The sequence below is a fragment of the Hippopotamus amphibius genome, chromosome 3 (assembly GCF_030028045.1).
Source record: "Hippopotamus amphibius kiboko isolate mHipAmp2 chromosome 3, mHipAmp2.hap2, whole genome shotgun sequence".
NCBI lineage: Eukaryota > Metazoa > Chordata > Mammalia > Artiodactyla > Hippopotamidae > Hippopotamus > Hippopotamus amphibius.
The window spans coordinates 58075413-58082866 of record NC_080188.1 but is presented as its reverse complement, the minus strand read 5'-3'; positions in this window follow the sequence as shown (position 1 = coordinate 58082866).

The following is a 7454-nucleotide window of genomic DNA, read 5'->3' as shown; positions in this document are numbered from 1 at the left end:
AATTATTTTTATTTATTTTTGTTTATTGGCTGCACTGGGTCTCTGTTGCTGCGCACGGACTTTCTATAGTTGCCGTGAGTGGGGGCTACTCTTCGTTATGGAGTGTGGGCTTCTCATTGTGGTGGCTTCTCTTGTGGAGCACGGGCTTCAGGCATGCCAGCTTCAGTAGCCGTGGCACTCAGGCTCAGGAGTTGTGGCTTGCTGGCTCTAGCACACAGGCTCAGTAGTTGTGGCACACAGGCCTAGCTGCTGCGTGACATGTGGGATCTTCCTGGGCCAGGGCTCGAATCTGTGTCCCCTGCATGGGCAGGCCAATTCTTAACCACTGCGCCACCAGTGAAGTCCCCAGACCCTTCTGACTTTCAAGTTTGTTTCTTTTATCTTACCATACCTCCTTTACATATTAGCAAAAGCAAAACCCATTCACTGCCGTCAAACATATATTAACATCCATCCACAGAAGGCTCTCTGGTGGACATGAAAAAGTCACATGGACATGATCCAGAAACTTAGTGGATGAAGGAACATAATAGAGATAGTAACTGAGCATTTGTCACCTAAGACTACAGAAGTAAATTATGTGCACACAGAATATAACTGGGGAGCAAGTGAGTAAATGAACAGAATAATGCTTTAAACAGTACAGAGTTTAGATGATGGAAGTCCAATAAGTCAGTTTAACAACGATAAGCATTTTTTGAGAACCTACTGCATACGTCTGTAAGTGACACTAAGGTGGGTTTGGGGTTAGTGGTTGATTATTTCCCTAGAACTTTGTCAGGAGACCGGCAAGTGAGGAAAGTGAGTTATGCCAGGATATCAGTGTTCACTTGGACAGGTGAAGCAAAGATATTTGGAGCCAGGAGAGAGCTAACCCGTGAAGCCACTGAGCCTCTGTTCACATGTCAAGGGTAGGTTCTTTCAAGGACCAGGAGACATGTCCTGTCTTAGGCGGCCAAAGGCAGGACTGGTTACATATTTTGTGCCAAATGAAAATGCCAAGTCCCTATTCAAGACAGCAACTGCAGAGCACTAAACCAAGTATGGGGCCCCTCTAACAGTTGGATCCTGTGTAGATGTACAGGTCTTGCACCCATAACCAGAAGGAAAATACTCTGTAAGGGTAAACGCAGCAAGTTAATGCAGAGCACAGAAAAAAGAAGGGAGCACATTCGCTGCATTCCTAAGGCCTTTCACCAATGCGCGGACACGCGTCCTGAACAAGATGCACTGCGGTGCTTGGCTCCAGGCGGCGACTACGGCTGCTGCCCGGCATCCCTGGTTTCTGCTTACCGAACCAAGTACACCCCGAGCAGCTTGGCGCCCTGGCTCCACAGGCAGAGATGGAGAAAAGCGGTGGGCGGCGCTCTCCTCGCCTCTCATCCCCGCCCCGCGCCCCTGCATCCCCGCCCCGCGCCCCTGCATCCTCCGGCCCGCGCTGCGTTCCTCGCCTCGCATCCGCGCCCCGACTCGACTGGTCTGGCGGCTGCGCCTCGGGAGGGCCTGGCGGAGACCCGGACCTGCGGCGCCTGAAACCAAACGGGTCCAAGCAGCTAGCTGCCCTTCCCATCCACCTTTCTCGCTTACTTTCTTCTCCCGTTCCTTCCTTCTTCCCTTTCTTTCCCCTCTGCGGCGGCTGCGCCGGACTGACACAGAAACTCGCCTCAAACAACCAAAGCTGAGAGGACCGCCCGCCGAGACGCTCGCCGGCTCCACCTCCTCCCGTCTCTTCCTTCTTCTGTGTGACTCCGGGGGGGCTTGGCGGAACTGGCCTCTACACCCCAACATCCACCAGCGATTGGAGGCCGACTGTTTGGACGTGACTGTGGGCGGCGAGGAGGCGCTCTTCTGCCCGGGGAAACACCTGGGGAGGAGAGCAGATGAGAGCTGTCCCGTGTCTCCGCAGCCAGGGGAATACTGTCGTTCCTCAGACCTGGAGGTAGGTTCGGGGCAGCACAACACAGCATTTGCTAGGTATTAACTCCACTTTGCAGATAAAACTGAAGAGATCGAGGGATTTGTCTGAGGTTCCATCAGGATTTATGTCCAGTTCGAACCCTCATTCCCAGGAACTACCCTATTCGTAGCTCCTGCTTAAATGTTCGGTCTGGGTGACCAGGTGTATCCCAAATGACACTTCTTGCTGTTTGGACGACAGGATCCTGAATAGAGCCAATCCTTAGCTAGTCAACAACCAATCAGATTCCTTCAAAAGTCTATAGTAAGGGATGGAGGGTTCTCTAGCTGTATAATGGGAGGAGCTAGGTTTGAGGGATCATGCCAGCTGGCATGGCCATTCCTAGATAATGGGCATACTTTTGACTTTGCCGAGATGAGATACTTCCCCAGGGAGAGGCAGACAAGTGGAGGGAAGAGTTTCTTCCATCCCTGCAGAGTCTCAATTACAGCCCATGGCTGGTTTGAGAGGATTTCTGTAGAGGCCCAAACTCCTACAGATAGCATAATACAAAAAGCAGCTACCTGAGGGTGCTGGAGATTCAGACCCAGCCCTGTTTCATCCCACAGTTGTTTATTTTCCACTACAGAAGTCAGGTAAGGTTAATAAGTACTTATTAATAATTAGGTGGAAAAAAAATTCCAGAAGGAACCTAAGAACGCTGCATCTGTTCATTGGAAACGAGGAGGAACAGAATAATTGGAAAATGGGTCAGGAGAAGGCGTGGACATAGTAAAAGCGCATCAAGACTAAGACCAAAACCAAGACAAAAGGTAACCAAACTCTTAGACCACATTGCTGACTACATTTGAGGCTCTTATCTCTCATTTATTGCATTCTGCCTTTGTCTCCACCACACCAAGAAACATCTATCTCAGAGGTCTGAGAGGTCCACAGTGACCTTTTATTGGATAAATATAGTGATTCTTTTTAGTTTTTATCTTATTTGACATCTCTTCCACAGTCAGCTTTCCTGGCTACTTCCGTTTCATTGAAACAGTCTCTTCTCTTGAGGCCTTCCTGGCACCACTTTTCTGGTTTTCTGTCTAAATATCCAGCAGCTACTTTGATTGTCTCCTGCCTTTTGATGCTTGGTGTTCCCCAGGTCTACCTTTTTAACCCATTAAACTCGTCAGGGGAGAAAACAACTATTTCAGCTTGCAGTTGAAACAATAACCATCTGCCCCCTTCACACAGGTGCTTTTCCTAGCACAACCGTCTTAGCTAGGCAGAGGTGCTTTATGAATAATTTCCATTTCTTCACATGGAACATTGAAAAACATATACTCTGGTCTCAGAATTTAATCAAATCAGTAATTTTTACTGCTTCATCAAGGATGAAAAAAAAAATCAACCCTCTTCTCATGATGTACCCTCTGTGTGTGAGCCAATGCATTCTCATGACTTCACCCATCACCTGCATACTGATAACTTCCCACTGTTTTCTCAGCCCAGATTTCTCTCCAGAGCTCCACTCACAAATGTCCAGACATGGGCAGGAAATACCTGCTCAGAGGTCCTGTAGGCACCTCAGCTCAACATATCCAAAATGGAATTCCCACCCAAACCAGTCCTTCTTGTCTGCCCATCTTGATGAATGGCGGTGCCTCTCACTCAGACCCCTTTCCTCCTTCACATCTGTAATTTTCTCCTCCACTCCATTCTCACTGCCATTTCCTTATATCCAGCTCACACTGTGGCTTCCCAACTGATTTCCCTGCCTTCAGGGTCACCCTTTGTCCATCCTCCACATGCTGATCACCACACACTCATATGTTTGCATTCTTTCAATCTCACCTCCCAGATAAAGTAAAACTCTTTAGCATTGCATAAAAGACCCTTCCTTCCTGGTCTGTTCCCTGCCATGGCTCCCTTGGAATTTTTTCTATTCTAACCTGCCTTCTTAAGCTTCATCCCCGTCTGTGTACGTTTTCCACTCTCCTTGTAACACATCTCCCCACTTCCTTCCTAGGTGAACTTCAAAGCTCAGATGTCATTTCCCATGGGATGTGTATTCCGTCACTCCTCCAGTCTGAGTCTCCCTTCCAGCTATTCCTATGATGTCCAATACTTCCTTCTAACACTACCCTATATCAGAACTCTGTCATCCCTTTCTTCACCTTTAGACTGAATTCCTCGAGGGCCAGGACTGGGTCTCTTTTCTAGATAATCTTAACAGCACGGTAGGCATTCAGTAAAGATTGGAATGTTGAATGACATACTTAAAATAGAGAAGTTACTATCTCATTCCTGAGCCTCATCTTAGCGCTTGAGAGTATACCCTTCCAAAATGATGAATCATGGAAGGAATAAAAGTCACTGTTACTAAGAGAAACTAAGCCCTCAGATTTCTTCAGTTACAACCAGAGTGAGAAGGTGGGCCCAGCACCATTGTTTTAAGATCTCGTTCAGTTGGTTCTCGCAAGTTAGGCTGGCAGAGCTGAGAAACTATGACGGTGATGCTTGAAGTAAGAAACAACGATAATGTAAGAAGATCCAAGCCTAAGGTCTTTGTAGGTCCTGCCAAGAACATCTTTACACTGTGATATTTCCCTGATGCTAAACATACTCTTAAGAATCAAAGAAAAGTGAGAAGCTTGTCTACTGCCAAAGCCTTAAGCCAAGTTAATTAAGAGAATCCCTTGCCCCAAAGTTTCAATTTGGAAAGTTGGAGAATAGTATCATCAGGTTTTCTAATAGTAAAAGCTCTTGTTTTCAACATCACACAGTTTGTTAGATGTCAAACCAGGAATGGTTCCAAGCTGTACCTTATAGGTCACTGTGCAGTTTTTGAGGACAGAGTGGTTTTACTCAGTCATACACATACACAGCACCTGTCACCATCCTGCCACAGTGGGCACTCAGCTTGTTGAATAAAGGAAGGAATGAATAATCTCTACCATAGGGGTACAGGTGAGAGGGAAGAATACTGTCATTTAAACAAAGATGGAAAGCTTTAGTATTTCTGGGGGAAATAAATATTAACTTCAAAAATAAACTTTATCAAAGCAAAGGCCAGAAAATGTTTTAAATGTCAGAAAGATTTGTGTAAAGTTGCTGAATCAGTTGTCACTGTTTTGGAGGATGATGGAAACTTATCTTCTGAAATGTTGGCATGTCTGTATAAGAGGCGTCAGGGTGGAATGGTCCAGTCTGGAGTTGCCTGAATCCTGCCCTCCTTACCTGAATAACTGAGCAAGTTACTTGACCCAGTTATTTAACAAATGACTCATTTTTGTCATTTGTAAAATGGGGATGATAATACCACTTTGGGTTTTTGAGAGACGTGAGTAGTTAACATAGAGCCTACGAAGTAGCCTATCTCTTTCTGCCACTAATTCCTGGCTCTGTGCATGTCTTTTTGCTTTTCAGTAAATGTTTCTTCCTGTGTTTTTTTCTTTTTCCCTCCCCTTCTGTGTCTTTTTTATAATACCTTTCTACTTTTTTTTCTTTTTTTACTCTCTCCTTGCCTGACTGAATTTCTTCTTGATATTCTCATACTTCTCCCTCACGCTCCTAAAAGATGACTGATGGCTATGAACTTTAGTAAACTTACAGAATAAGAAACTTAATAATGACTCTTAAAACCCTATTTTCTTCTTCCCAAACAGATTTCTGATCTCTGCCATGTTTAGGCATACATTTTTTTTATACGTAAAAATCAGTGAAAACATTCATGTTTAGTTCTGATTTTCTTCATCTAATATAACTTTATACCAAAGGGGATCAGGATACGCCCCCCCTGCCCCCAATATGCCCCTTTGGCATGAGGATTAATTTGAGTGGAATGCAATTAAGAATCAACAGATGGGGACTTCCTAGGTGGCTCAGTGGTTGAGAATCTGCCTGCCAGTGCAGGGGACATGGGTTCAATCCCTGCTCCAGGAAGATCCCACATGCCGCAGGGCAACTAAGGCCATGCGCCACGACTATTGAGCCTGAGCTTTAGAGCCTGTGAGCCACAACGATTGAGCCCATGTGCCACAGCTGCTAAAGCCCAGGCGCCTAGAGCCCATGCTCTGCAACAAGAGAAGCCACGGCAATGGGGAGCCCACGCACCACAACGAAGAGTAGCCCCCACTCACTGCAACTAGACAAAGCCCGTGTGCAGCAACAAAGACCCAACACAGCCAATAAATGAATTGATAAATAAAAATAAATAAATAAATAAATTCTTATACTTCTCAAGGAACTGCTCAGTTATTAAAAAAAAAAATCAACAGATACAGAAAGAAGCCTTCTCAATATTTCCCTTATCTGACTAAAAGCAGAAACTTCTCAGAAATGAGGCTGTCAAAATTCCGTTTTCAGGATGGGCTTACTTCTAGGAGAGAGATCAAAAGTAAAAATACCATAAATCTCCTCTCTGGGAGGTTCATGGCCATGAAGGAGACAGAAAAACCCACTTGCATATTCATAAATATCATCACAAACTTTCTCCTAAAAATCCATTTGTCTTTCCTATGGAAACCTACTTGTTCTTTCCATAGAAGATTTTTCTCCATCTCCCTCTTTCCCCTACTAAGTTAGCTAGATAAGCCTCTGTCTTTAACAAGTTAGCTATTAGCTACTTCCAAATGAATAAGCCTTTTTCTCCTGTTGTCTTTTGTCACTTTAATTCAGAGGGCCCCAGGAACTAAACCTAAGAGGTAGAGCGAGTGTTTTCCTCCTCAAATACTTCATATCCCGTGATCAGTATAGACCATATACTTGTTAATTTTTATGATGATAGTATCGTATAATACAGTTTGTCACATTTCCCTCTTGTGGGGCACATTGATATTCCTGATTTTTTATTCTTTTTAGGTATCTCTTTCCATTATGACACTTTCCCTTGCCTTCTCTGCTACATAAGATACAAACATACAAATATATAATTGTGTAAATATATAAAATGTGCTGCATTTGTTGTCTAGCTCTTCAGTCTTGTGAAAAAAAAGTAAAGCAGAGACAGGCTGGGACCTGGGAGCCTTTGCTACAAGCACTGCGATGCTTGCACCTGGACAAACCTCTCCTCCAGCAGCAAAATACAAACAAACTACATGGGACTGAAAGTAACTGAGTGCATGCACAGGTGGGGCAAATTCTGGACAAAAGATACAAAAAGATTAAAAAAAAAAAAACAGAAAACAAGACCCAACTGCTACTTCTGAAGAGTTGGGAGCAAAAACAGGCATTTGGGAGCAACAGTAGGGTACTGAGTGTACCCCCTGCACGCCCCACCACCGGAGGGGTGGGCAAAACACCCAAGCCACCCCTTTGGCCTTACTCTTGGTCACATCCCTACCCTCACCCTAGGTAAGGAACCAGCTTGCCCCCTCCCAGGGAGTGAGCAGACAAGGGAACTTGTTACTTGTTCTGTCCCCCTTGCTGCAGCAGGGGCCCCAGTAAAGCTTTGCCTGAATTTCTTGTCTGGCCTCTAGTCAATTTCTATTACCTGGGGAAGGCCAAGAACCCTGGCTGGTATCGAAACCAGGCAGTGCTGCCCTCCTGAGAG